This window comes from Lissotriton vulgaris, chromosome 3_1 (genome assembly GCF_964263255.1).
Source record: "Lissotriton vulgaris chromosome 3_1, aLisVul1.2, whole genome shotgun sequence".
In the NCBI taxonomy this organism is placed as follows: domain Eukaryota; kingdom Metazoa; phylum Chordata; class Amphibia; order Caudata; family Salamandridae; genus Lissotriton; species Lissotriton vulgaris.
This window is the reverse complement of record NC_141689.1, coordinates 1,616,734,096-1,616,748,075: the sequence shown is the minus strand read 5'-3', so window position 1 is coordinate 1,616,748,075 and position 13,980 is coordinate 1,616,734,096.

The window sequence follows — 13,980 nt, the reverse complement described above, 5'->3', positions numbered from 1 at the left end:
AATCGCCGCAGCTCAGCGGTAAATTTTTGTCTCTAACCAAGCAATAGCGATAATTATCACTATTGCTTGGTAATATGCCCCTACATCTCCAGCATCCTGTATCTGAATGTAATCCCATTCGGTGCAGTTGGGGTGGTATGCGATATAGTCTGTGCAGTTAATTAAAATGAATAAACCTCAGCCTATAATTTGGTGAGAGGTGTTCACGTTGAGCACAGCAAAATAGCCATTCTTTGTCGTTATGGTGATGCCCGCTTCAGTCTCCCAGTCAGTTTTAGATGTGGGTGTTACTTATGATCGGAGATTCCTTCTGCGTGGAGGACATTGTGTTTGAAGAAAAGTTCATGTATATACTATTACTTTGAACAGTTACCTATACAGTTAACTACAATAAAGTGGGGGGGAAAAAGTCCAATAAATAACATAGTTTTTAACTTGGAATAACCTTATCATCTTTTACCTGACATTTGCTGAGTCATTTATATTCCAAACTTTTGATGCCAGCTGGAACCGGGGTGCAAATATTGTCGCAAGGCAGAAACAGTAGTGCATGGCACTAGCTCACGGACACTCGAAGCTAAGAAAGAAAGGAGAAGGCGTACAAGGGTTCTCCTGAGAGATGCATTTTCTCACGTGTTTGACATCACGTCTTTCAACGGTTGCAATACGTTTTCTAACTATGATAACATTGAATTGGTGTGTACTATATGCAGGGGCTTTCGAAGAGAGGTCCAATTATTGTGTGATATAAGATTTTTTGGCAGGGTAATTAAATTCATGGCATGATGCTTTCACAGAAAAGTCAAGTTTCCCTTAAAAAAAAAATCTAGAAGTTGAAATAAGTGAAATCTCTGAAATACCAGGTTCTTGCTTTCCCTCGGAAAATGGAGGTGCCAATCTTCTCACCGTGTGCTACTACAAATAATTAATTTTACAGGCCCTGCCACAGACTGGGTATTCTGAATTAGTGTCAAAAACTTTGTTGGATGAATCATGGAGTGGCTCAGCATTCAGAAATTTTACACTCAGGCATTGGGGTATCTGTGGATCCTAGGGTCCTATTTTATCATTTTTGGCCCATTATGCGTAGAATTTGAAATCCCTGCCACAGAAACACAGACAATAAGCCACCCTCTTGCCTGGCAGGGCAGGTGCCCAGTGGTTGGCTGGCACGCCTTGAAAGGAGCTGGTTGGCACAGCTGCTCTGAGGCACCAGGGGTGTTTTTTGCTCTTGTGTGTTGTGTGCAGTGAGCAGGCTGTTCAATAGAGAACCAGGAGTGTCTGGTTACGGGCCGATCACACAACGCGCCTTCCTCACTGCTGCACGCCTGGCAGTGCAGCTGGGAGGAAAGGATTGCCTCTGGGAATGGAATGGGGAGACAGCTGCCACCCAGATCCAGTTCCAGGCCAGACCGAAGCTCCCCGGGCGCAGTCGCGGCCATTCCATCAGACTCAGGGAAGACAACCTGGCGCCATGCTCTCCAGTTGTGCTTTGCCTAAAAGAGTTGAATTTAGGGCTCAAGAGGACAGCTAGCAATCAATCGATATCCGGGAATGCAAATCGCTCAAGTCACCTTTGCTTGGAGGGTGCCACAGACACTGCAAGATCTTTCACCCTTCCTACATACCAACTGGTTCCCATAGACCTCCATTGAGTCGCCCATCTTGCAAACATCATTCACTACAAATAAATGCTCCCTCCATTGACTTCTTTGGGATCACCCTACATAGGCACCTTACCTCACCCTCTTAGAGCCTCATAAGGTATGGGGTTTAGGAAGTGGACCATAAATCCTGTGCTAAATCAAAATAAGAAGTCCCTGTAAACTTGATGGGCCTAGGTAGGATCTGAGTTCAGATCAGATACAGTCCCCTCACCCCTCCTTCACTGCAGGTCTGATCTCTGCAAAGCATACTTCTACCTGAAGGTGTAACTAGCAAATGTACTACAGTGGCATTCCAAATCTTCAACTATTTGCAGATTTGGGTAGAAGTCAGTTGGCATCCGAACATTTCCAAAACGTATTCAAAAAAAGTAAACATACAAGACGTTTTTTGTAAAGACTCGGGGCCGAGGTTTGTAGAGTGCTTGGTCATTCACCCGGGTTCTGAATCAGGTTCAAGATGTGCATTTGTTCTGTACAAAAATGGTGGATCTCATCTTAAAACCAAATTGTGCATTTCAATGACCCACATCTAAATGGTGTACATGCACCAACTACTGCTTTGTATATAGAAAAAATGGATTTCACATTTATTCTCGCCAAAAGTCTCTTTATACTGATACTCTCATGAAATATTACCTCAGTAGACTAATGTTGCTTAATATTGTGATTACCACAGGCTCTGTGTGGTTATAGAGTAGCTCCTGTCTCATTTTTACGTATGACTAGTATTGAAGGGCACAGGATTTTTTTCCAACACACTGCAGAAGAGTTTGAACTGCCCTTTCATGGGTAATTCATTCACTTTGGCAAAAACTTTTCAACTTATCCTGATTGCGTGTATTGTTTATGAAATGCAGGCCGAGTCCATCTGTTGCTTGAATCATGCCTTGCACGAGGAAATGGTGATTGTAGCACAGGACGGAGGTTGCCTATACTATGGTGAAGATTATCTGGGCTATTAGCAACCCTGTAAAAGCCTGTATCTTGGAGACCATCCAGCACTCCTTTGTTGTTCTGGGGTTGGAGTGGCCTACAGGGCAATCAGGTATTGCCGGAAGGGCCAGGCTGACAATTAAGTGTGGGTTAGGTTTTTTGGCTATTTGTGACTGTGAGGAAATGTGCACAGGGTTCACTTTCCCCCTCCCCTGGGAACCAAACACCCCATTGTAGTGTTTGACTCACTCCGGGTAGCAAAGCAGAGCAGTCCAAGGCCTTCTCAAGGGAGGTTATGAAACGCAATCATAAACATAAGCCTTAGAGAGCTTTGCATTCTGATCACACATCATGTAACCATTGACTTAGCCCCTAAAGGGTGCTGTACAACATGTACTTTCCTTTAAACATCTTACATCAATCACTCAATCAATCATTCAAACAGCATTTGTAGAGCACAGCACTGTCAACCCTAGGAATATCTGGGCATTGTGTCTCAGTCAAAGAGCCAGGTCTAAAGTCTCTTTCTGAAGTCTGTCAGCGAGGGGGCTGTATGGAGCTGGAGGGAAAGGCCATTCCAAGTCTTGGCATGGATGCAGGAGAAGAAGCGGCCACCACTGCAGCTGCGACTGATGCAGGGGGTGCAAGGGCGAGTGACGAGGAGCGCAGGTGCCTAGCAGGTTGGTGGAAGGTAGACAAGTTCTAAGTCGTGGAGTACTTTGTAGGCGTGTGTGGGGAACTTAAACTTGCATCTTTTCTGGATAGGCAGTCGGTGGAGGGCTCTCAGGTGGGGGGTGATGGGGTTAATTTGGGGAGGTCCGGGATGAGTCTGGCTGCAGCATTTTCAATGGATTGGAGTCTCCTAAGGAGCTGGGTGGAGATTCCGACATAGAGGGTGTTTCCTTAGTCAAGGCATCTGGTGATGAAGGCCAGGCCCGGACTGACCGTTGCGGGCACCGGGCAATCCCCCAGTGCGCCGCAAGGGTGGGGGCTGGTTTTGGGCCCTGGGGGCCGTTTTTGTTACAGGGCCGTTTTTAGCGGCCCTGTAACAAAAGCGTCCGAAAACCGGCCCGACAAAGAGCTCGGTTGCACCCCAGGGGGCAGGCCGAGCACTTTGCCAGGGCCGGTTTTGGTTCAGTCCGGCCCTGATGAAGGCCTGTGTGACACTCTTTCTGGTGTTGGTTGGGCTCCATCTAAAGATTATGTGGAGCATGCAAAGAGTGTTGGAGAAGGTGGAGGTGACTGTGTTAACTTGTTGTTTCATGGTCATCTGGCTGGTGAGGGTGGTGCTGAGGTTGCGGCCGCGTAGTCGCTCTGTGTTTTGCAAGGCCACTAGCTCTGGTCCCAAGCGGAGGCGTTCCTCCGGAAGATCAGTACTTCAGTTTTGTTGGAGTTGAATTGAAGGCAATTGTCTCTCATCCATTCAGCTACACTGGTCATGGTGTTCCTGAAGTTGGTTTTAGCGTTGGAGCGGTCCTTAGTGAGCAGGAGGATCAGTTGAGTGTTATCTGCATAGGAGATTATGTTGAGCCCATGAGATCTGACGACTTCTGCGAGAGGGGTCATTGAGATGTTTAACAGAGTGGGGCTGAGGTATGATCCTTGTGGTACTCCGTGTATGATGTCTTTGGGTGGGAAGGTGAAGGGAGGTAGTAGGATGCTCTGTATGCAACCTGTGAAGGAGGCGACCTACTTGAGGGTGTCATGCTGTATGCCTATGTTGTAGAGTCTGTTGATGAGGGTGTTGTGGGAGACTGTATCGAATGCCGCGGAGAGGTCAAGCAGATTCAGGGCCATGTTTTCTCCATGGTCGAGGAGTGTTCTGATGTCATCTGTGGCGGTAATCAGTGCAGTCCCAGTATTGTGGTTGACACAGAATCCTAATTGAGAGGTGTCTAGTTGGTGGTTTTGTTCTAGGAATTTGGTGAGCTACTGATTGATGGCTTTCTTGAGAACTTTGGCTGGGTAGGGGAGCAGGGAGATCCGACTGTAATTTTTGGGACCGTTGGGGTCAGCTGAGGCTTTCTGTAGGAGGGGTCTCACATCTGTGTGTTTCCATTCATCTGGGAAGTTTGCTGTGGAGATGGAGGTGTTGAGGATGCTGGTGAGTTGCGCACTGATTGGGTTAGTTGCGAGGTTGTAGGGGTGGTGAGAGCAGGGGTCAGTGGATGCCCCAGAGTGGATGGAAGACATGATGGCTGAGAGGGTCAGGTAGGTGAGGGGTGACCAGGTGGTGACGGTTTGGCTGGTCTTCACTGGTTGGTCGAGGTCGTCGGGTCAAGGGTGGCGGGATGGATGTTTAAATGATTGTAGATGTTGGTGATCCTTCTATGGAAGTAGTCTGATATGGTGTCGCAGAGTTCTTGGTAGGGGTGGATGGTGTTCTCTGTGGCTGTTGGGTTGAAGAATTCTTTTATTATTCTGAAGAGTTCCTTTGTGTGGTTGGCTGCCGAGTCAATGCGGGTGGTGATGGCTTCTTTCTTGGCTTCTTTAATGTGCTGGTGATAGATACTGAGGGCTGTTTCGTGAGCTGCTCTTTAACAGAGTTCTTGATGGCGCGCCATAATTTCTCTAGTTTTTAGCAGTTGCGCTTGGTGGTCCTGAGTTTTGGGGTGTACTAGCTGGCATGTTTGGGGATCTTGTTGAATTTTGAAGGTTTCAGTGGGGCCACTCCTCAGCACTGTCCGTGATCCGGGCGGTGAAGTTCTGGATGGCCTGGTTGAGGTCTGTTGAGGACTGGGGTTGCGAGATGGTGAGGGCATGTGACAGCTGCGTTTCGGTGACCCTGCTCCAGCTGCGGTGGGAGATCTGACGCCTGGTGATGGTGTATTGGGCATCGGTGATGGAGAAATGTACAATGGTGTGGTCAGTACAGGTGAGTTCTGTGGTATGACTGAATTTGATTCTGTTGCTGGAGGTAAAAATGGGGTTGAGTGTGTGTCCGACTTTGTGCGTGGATTCGGTGACCAGTCGGGTGAGGCCAAGTTTTCTCATGTTGTCCAGGAGGGCGATGGAGTTGATGTATTTGGGGTCGTCGATGTGGAAGTAGAGGTCACTGAGTAGGACATAGTAGTGAGAGTTGATAACTAGGGGTACGATGAGTTTGGGGATGGTGTCGCAGAATGTTGCATGGAGGCGAGGGTGCCTCCGATCATGGTGTTAGCGTCAGTTTGTATTGTGCAGTTGAGGTGTTCCATAAGATTTGTGGGGTTGTTGTTGGTGATGGTGATGGTGCATCTGATGGTTTCCTTGAAGATAATCGCGATGCCTCTGCCTTGTTTGTTGGCACACTCACAGTGTATCATCATGCACCATACGGAGTGGCGGTGGTGATGTCAGGGTTCGAGAAAGTTTGAGACACATTTCGGTGATGAAGGTAACATCTGTAGTGAAGGTGGGGAGCTGTCCCAGATTAACATGGCATCTTTGCAGAGTGAGTGGGTGTTGAGCAAGAAACAATGGAGTGGTTGCGGGGTGTTTTTGGTCTTGTGGGCATGAGTGGAGTGGGATCTTTGGTAGCTTGTGTTGCAGGAGAATTTGCTGTGTCAGCAGTTGATGGGCTCTTTAGTGGAGGGGGCACAGCTGTTATTTCGGCATCCGGTGTCCAGGTACAGGATTTCCTTGGCAGTGTACCATCGGGTTGCAGGAGGGCCAGGTGTACTGGAGCTAGATGTTGTCCAACCAGTGTTGCATTGGCAACAAACCCGTTGTGCGCGTCCACTGCCTGGTGATGCGGCGGCCTCCATTAGTGGTCCTGGTTGGTGGTCCAAGTGCAGGTTGTGCAGGGACCTGGGCGGCAGGCAGCATAGGAACAGCAGGCAGAGCAGGGGCAGCAGGCAACACAGGGACATCAGGCAGCGTAGGGGCAGGGATAGCAGACAGCGCAAGGACAGCAGGCAGAGCAGGGGCAGGGATAGCAGGAGGCCCAGGGACAGCAGGCAGCGCAGGGACAACAGTTGGCACAGGGGAAAGGACAGCAGGCAGTCCAGGGGCAGGGGCAGCAGGCAGCATAGGGACAGGAACAGCAGGCAGTGCAGGGGCAGCAGGCAATGCAGAGGCAGGTACAGCAGACAGCGTGGGAGCAGCAGGATGCTGGGGAAAACGGGTGGGTGTTCAGTACTTTCAACTGGGGGTTGGTTAAAAGATTGGTGGCCGCAGGTGATCTTTATCCTGTTCTGGGAGACATGAAAGTGAAGCTACCAGCTAGGCCTGCCTTCAGGGCTGCTGGTCAATATAGTCTGGTATTGTCTGGCCTGATCAAGCGGCGAAGTCTAGTGGTGGGAGGGTTTCTTCGGGCGCTCCCTGCTGTGGGGCAGGCTGGAAAGAGGAGAGGAGACACCTCCTGCTACAAATGGGGAAGGCGAATTCCCCTTCAGGCCGCAATGAGTGTAGCCATAGACTTGGCCCCCTCGAAGTCGCTGTACTCCCAGCTGTAGAGCTCCAGCCTGGGGAGTGCTTGAAAACATGAGCAAAATCCTAGGTTGGTCCTTTTGTTGGAGACCCTACACACTTAGGGTCAGTACATTTGAAAAGCATATTTTGGCCTCTTTGGGGGGGGGGGAGGAAATTTGGTTCCAACTCCATTTTGTGTTGCCCTCACTCCGGTGACGCGGCGAACAGAGAACTCTTGCCCTTCGTACTGCCATGTATCAACTAACACCTCTATCCTTGAGGTGAAGTCAATTCCAGGAATCAGTCCGACTCACTAATCCTTATCCAAACTGTCTGTTGGCCTTCAGTATTCTTGTCCCGACTCACTAATCCTTGTTTCAAACCATCTGCTGGTTTTCATTGTCCTTCTTCCCGCCTTATCCTACCTTGCAAATTAGCCTTTTCTGCAATACACAAACATGTCTACCACTGTTGATTAACTCAGGGACACCATTATTGAATCGCCTATGGGGTTAGTCAAAACATGACCTAGGGGGTGGATAATATGATCATGTGACGTCTTGTTTTCCCCAAAAAAGCATATCTTTTCATTGGTGTAAAGTTTGCCCATTGGGAGTGTTCTTATGCAGATGTAAAAGAATATAAAAGACTGTGAGCCCCGGAGTAAAGTCTCCTGAGAACATACCATTGGTGTAGTTCTAGGATCACTGTGCATAGCTGCAGCTAATAAATCATGTTGTCTGCGCTTAAGAGTGTCCCGTGTCTCTGTACAACAAAGCAGGTGAACTCGGAGATTTAGGCGTGCCCTGCGCCGCTAGGCCCTTAAAGGCCTGGTTCTTCAACTGGCGCCCAACGTGGGCGGTGTCGAGGGTCGTGGGGAGCTACGTGAGGAAATTCTGGAGGAAGCGCACCACATAAGTGACGCCTGCATGTCAAAAGTGGACCGAAGGTCTTTACAGCGTGGCTTCTCCTTTCCGACTGCTGCTGATGACTGCTACCCTGACCACCGCCCTGCTTTGGTTCGTGTTTGGTGATGACTGGTATTTCGAGATGATAGACAGGCCTCTGTTGGTGTGAGAGAACAATTTGGTTAAGTAATTGTGGGTAGCTCCCACAACCTTGTTTTTGATTGTGCTTTGATTAGATTGTTGCAATAATCGAGGGCTGAGTACATTTGTACTGTGTTAGTTGATTAACCCCTTGATGTTAGTAAAGAGGCCAGTGAAATAACGATGCCGGGTTTCAGTAAGTTCAAGAGATGGTGTTGTTGTTGTTGCTTAAGAGATTCCCGATTAGCAGACACTTGTCCAGTGCCTTCAGTAGGGACTTCAAAATACGAAGTTTATTCCAAACATGGAACTGGTACTATTATCTTTGTCGACCTTTGGGGAAAATACACTAAGAATCATGGTATTTTACAATGGCTGAAGGATAGTAGTTTTGCGCCATGTGTGTTGGATAATTTAGAGGAAAGATTATTTAAGAGAAAAGCCCGGCCGGCAATGTTTGACTCATTTCGCAATTGGCGAAAGGAATCAAAACAGAAAGAAATTAAACAAGGAAAAAGAAACAGAAAGGAAAAAGAAATGTCTGTTATACAGTCTGCTCAGAAATTTAAAGACAATGAAACTGATTGTGTAATTGAGATTTCAGATAGACAACATCGTAAGACAGTAGATAAATGTTATCCAGCTTTGCCCACTTCTCCATCATTAGATGAGAAGAATGAAAAAGATCCCTTGATGTCCCTTATGTTGTCTGCTCCACCGCCTTATGTACCAGCCTTGGTTCCTCCACCAGTACCTGCTATATTACCTGTAATACCTCCACCTCCACCTCTGCCTCAACATATGATCCCAGCTACTCCTGTGGGTCCTGTAGCTCCTGTGAGGCCTCCCGCATCAACACATGTCTCCACCTCTACTCCTTTGTCACAAGCTTCTATCTCACAAACGGTTTGGAGAAAAGAGAGTAGATTCTTTTCAGCCTTTTCCCCTATAATAGACCGAGTTCATAATTCCCCTATTATGAAAAGAACTCTTCGAAGTCCTCGTCATCTTGACCTTCATGAGGAAACAATACTTCAATCTCAGGCTCGAAAATGGATGACAAATGGTAATTTGTATGGGACATCTGATATTCAAGATTCAGCTATGCAATGGCCTACACCCACTCAGGGTTATGTGTTTGATCTCATGTGTGAGATATTGATTCAAATGTGGGAGAGTGAAATCCAAAATGGCCCACCTAGGGGATTAATAGAATTAAGAAGGGAAGTAGCTTCTGGAGCAGTGATAGGACAAGATTATAAAGATCCGATATTGAATTCAGTAACGTATAGTAATCTTCTATCTTGTAAAAACTCAGGGGCAGAAGGAATTGTTACAACAGACAAATTATATCCTATGCGAGAGGTACAACCAGTATGGTGTGATGTTGTGGGAGGAGCTAACCCTGTGGCTGCTCATTTTCAACAAGTTTGGGTACATGTTCCGCGGAAAAGATCAGAGGTTATTGCATTAAAGCAAGCACTACCTGATCCACGTAAAAATCCGTCAGGATATTATAAAGAATTAACGCAAACTGTGTCCTCTTGCACTCTAACATTATCTGATATAGACATGTTGATGGGTCAAGTAGTCCCATCTGAAATATGGAATAAGATTCGTAGGGAGGATCTTGTTGTAGAGTTAGGTGGTAATTGGGCTGCCATTTTACAAGCAGACCAAGGACAAGTGGGTGGAGCTAAACCAGAGGAAGTGATTACAGAATTACCCGACAAAATAATAACCCTAATGAAAACTCCGATGCCAGCACAAGCAGTTAATTGGGACAAATTGTCTGCCTGGAAGCAAAAGAAGGATGAGTCAGTGTCTGACTTCTTTATGCGTTTTGAGCAATCATTTGTTGATCACAGCAGGCAAGATATGGCTACGCCTCGTGGCCAAAGATTGTTTGTAGATGAGTTTGTCTCCAATTTATTGCCGGAATTATCTACGAGACTCAAAATGTCCGAAAGTGCGTGGCCTGTGGCAACGCCTTCGAGAATTTTGACGATGGTTCAATACTATGAGAATAGGGATTTAGAGGAGAAAGAGAAGACGGAAAAGAAAAATAAAGACCTCAAAACGAAGGTTCTTTTACAAGCTTATCCTCCTGGTTCTGCTCAGCGTCCGTATCAGTCACATCCCCAATTTCAGAGGTTATTCCAGAAACCTGAACCCTTTGTTCCAAGGTCTCCATTGGGTCCTAATCAATGTGCTTATTGTAAGGAGGAAGGTCACTTCAAGAATGCTTGTCCAGTTTTGTTACATCGTACTGGTGATATGTCTGGGTCACGTCGCAGAGGTGACTATCAGTCAACACCTAGTGGTAGGGGACGAGGTAGGTCATCTTATGATCAGCATCAGCGTTCTTTTTCCCCTCAAACTTCCATGAATTATTTTGACCAACAAAATACTCAATCTGCTCCATACTATAATGATAATTATTATAATGAGAATCAAGATTTTCCTACCAGCTAGGACAGCCATAGACAAAGTGAGGGAGTCATATCAGTTCCAGTGGATCAGAATGGGCCTTATGTTGAGGTAGTTACATTAGGTGTTTCAGAGCCATTTCTATTGGACACTGGTGCAACAAAGAGTTCTATCATCCACTCTAAACTCCCTGGGGCACCTTTGTCTGGCTTAACGAATATTTCCGTAGGATTTTCTGGCGCCCAAGTCAAAAATCCAATTTCTCAACCTTTGCCCATCTCGATAGGTCCTTATGATCCAGAGGCTCCACTTATTTTAACAACTGGTTGTGGTGAAAATCTGTTGGGTCTGGATTTATTAAAAAGATTGTTTGCATCCCTAAATTGTTCTTCTGGGGCACACCTCACTTTATGTAGAGAATTGATTTCCCCAGTTTATCTGTCTAAAGACTAACTTCCCCCTGAATTGCATTCTCTTCCTACCACTCTTTGGGCTACAAGTCCTAATGATGTTGGCCTTTTGAAAATTTCACCTTACGTTGTTACCCTCAAACCCAATATAAAGTTACCACGCATTCCCCAGTACTAAGTTTCCAGCGATGGTAAAAAAAGCTCTTTTGGCTATTATTTATGATTTGGTTCAGAAAGGTGTAATTGAAGAGACTAGAGGAAATATATGCAATAGTCCTGTTATACCTATTCTTAAACGTACTGATCCTTCCCAACCTCCTGTTTATCGCTTTGTGATCGATCTCCGGGAGGTCAACAAGATTGTTGTACCCCAATTTCCTATTGTCCCAGATATCACTGCCCTATTGACAACGGTACCTGCTTCTGCTACTTGGTTTTCTGTTGTCGATTTGAAAAATGCATTCTTCAGTGTTCCCATTTCTGAAGAAAGTAGAGATATTTTTGGCTTCTCTTTGGGAGGCCGAAGTTTCCGATTCACACGTGCTCCTCAAGGCTATTGTGAGAGTCCCTCCATTAATAGTCAAGCTTTAAAAACACAGCTCAATACTCTCACTCTACCTCCAGGTGCCACCCTTATCCAATATGTAGATCTATTGATTTCTGCTGATTCTGAGGACATTTGTAAACATGCTACTATTACATTGTTACGACACTTGTCTAATTTTGACCACAAGGTTTCAATCTCTAAGATGCAATATTGCCACCAAAAAGTCACTTACCTGGGTCATCTCTTGTCAAAGGAGGCAAGACAATTAACACCGGAACGTATCCAAGCAATTGCTCAAATACCCAAAACGAGGTACGTGCCTTCCTGGGCATTACCTCTTATTGTCGACAATGGATTCCGAATTTTTCTCTGTTGGCAAAACCTTTGTTAGCACTCACTCTTAGAGATACACATCAACCTCTCCCTTGGACTGCAGAATGTCAGAGAAGTTTTAATGAGTTACGTACTGCCCTGTGTTCTGCTCCTGTACTAGGTACTCCTGATTACAGTAAGACTTTTACACTTTATGTCCATGAGAGAGAAAGTTGTGCATTGTCAGTTTTAACACAACAATTTGGGGATAAACAACGCCCATGTGCCTATTTTTCAGCCACATTAGACCCAGTGGCCAAGGCGTTGCCCAGTTGTTTGAGAGCTACAGCAGCAACAGCAGTTTCCATTGGCCAGTCTGCTGGGTTAGTGTTAAATAATACTCTTATTGTGATGGTACCACATGCAGTAGATATATTCCTAAATAGAACAAAAACCCAGCATCTTACTAGTGCCCGTTTGTCCGGGTACGAACTGACACTTTTTGCTAGTCATGTGCATATAAAACGATGCAATACCCTAAACCCAGCCACACTGTTACCAATTCCAGTAGAAGGAAATACTCAAGAACAACATCAATCAATCAATCAATCACAACATTTATATAGCGCACTACTCACCCGGAGGGTCTCAAGGTGCTAAGGGGGGGGGGGGGGTCGGTCAGCTACTGCTCGAACAGCCAGGTCTTGAGCTGCTTCCTGAAGGCGAGGTGGTCCTGGGTCAGGCGGAGGTGGGTCGGGAGGGAGTTCCAGGTCTTGGCGGCCAGGTAGGAGAAGGATCTTCCTCCTGTGGTGGCTCTTCGGATGCGGGGGACGGCGGCGAGGGCGTGGCCGGTCGATATAAGTTGGCGTGTGGGAGCGTAGAAGTTGAGGCGGCTGTTGAGGTATCCTGGGCCTTGGTTGTGGAGGGCCTTGTGTGCGTGGGTGAGGAGACGGAAGGTGATTCTCTTGTTGACCGGGAGCCAGGGCAGATCTCTCAGGTGTCCGGAGATGTGGCTGCGACGGGGGATGTCCAGGATGAGTCGTGCTGAGGCGTTCTGGATCCGCTGGAGTCTCTTCTGGAGTTTGGTGGTGGTTCCGGCGTAGAGGGCGTTGCCGTAGTCCAGTCCATGATTGTTTCTTCCATACAGAGGAGGAGACAAAAGGTAGAATTGATCTAAATGATACTCCACTCTCGAATCCAGATGGAACCTTATGGGTTGATGGCTCTTGTTTTAAGCTCCCAAATGGTGAGACGACCTCAGCCTATGCAGTTAGGACTTTGTATATAATTGTAGAAACTGCACGTATTAAACAGAATTCAGCTCAGGCAGTTGAATTAATAGCTCTTACTAGAGCTTGTGTATTGGCTAAAGGAAAAAGAGTGAATGTGTTCACCGATAGTCAATATGCGTTAGGAGTGGCCCATAGTTTTGGCCGTTTATGGAGGGAGAGAGGATTTCTCACCTCCCATGGTGCTAAAATATAGCATGGCGATTTGGTGAATGACCTACTCGAATCACTTACCTTGCCTACTCAGATAGCAATTATCAAGTGTAGTGCGCATAAGAAGATTACTGATGATGTGGGTCAAGGAAATGCGTTTGCAGATCAGACAGCGAAAGCAACAGCTAGAGATGTTACAAGCCGGATGTATGTTGCAGGCCCTGCTAGATGGATCAGACAAGGAGGGATGTGTGAGGACACAATAGAAAGTGTGAAAATGATTCAGGAAGAAGCTACAGAGAAAGAGTTAAGTGAGTGGAGAGAGACTAAAGGAATGTTAGATGCAACAGGATGTTGGATAGAATTATCTGAACATCAGCGCTGGCTATTACCAGATGCCTATGTGCTTCCGGTTGTTACGATGGCACATGGTCCAGCCCACATCAGTGCTAAAGGAATATGTAAACTTTTGGCTCCTGTATGGCAGAAAATGTGCAGACAACCTAGTTAGACACTGTATTATTTGTTTGATGCATAACCCAGGAAAAGGAACACCGACCCCAGCAGTTCATTTTGCTCCTCCAACATATCCTTTTGAAGTGTTGCAAATAGACTATATTCACATGGAGCAATGCAACAATCTCAAGTATATCCTTGTGGTAGTGTGTGCCTTTTCCAGATGGATAGAGGCCTACCCCCTAAAGGATAATACTGCTCTATCTACAGCCAAAATCCTTTTGAAGGAGTTTTTCCCGAGGTTCGGCTTGCCTCAAATACTTTGGAGCGATAATGGAAGTG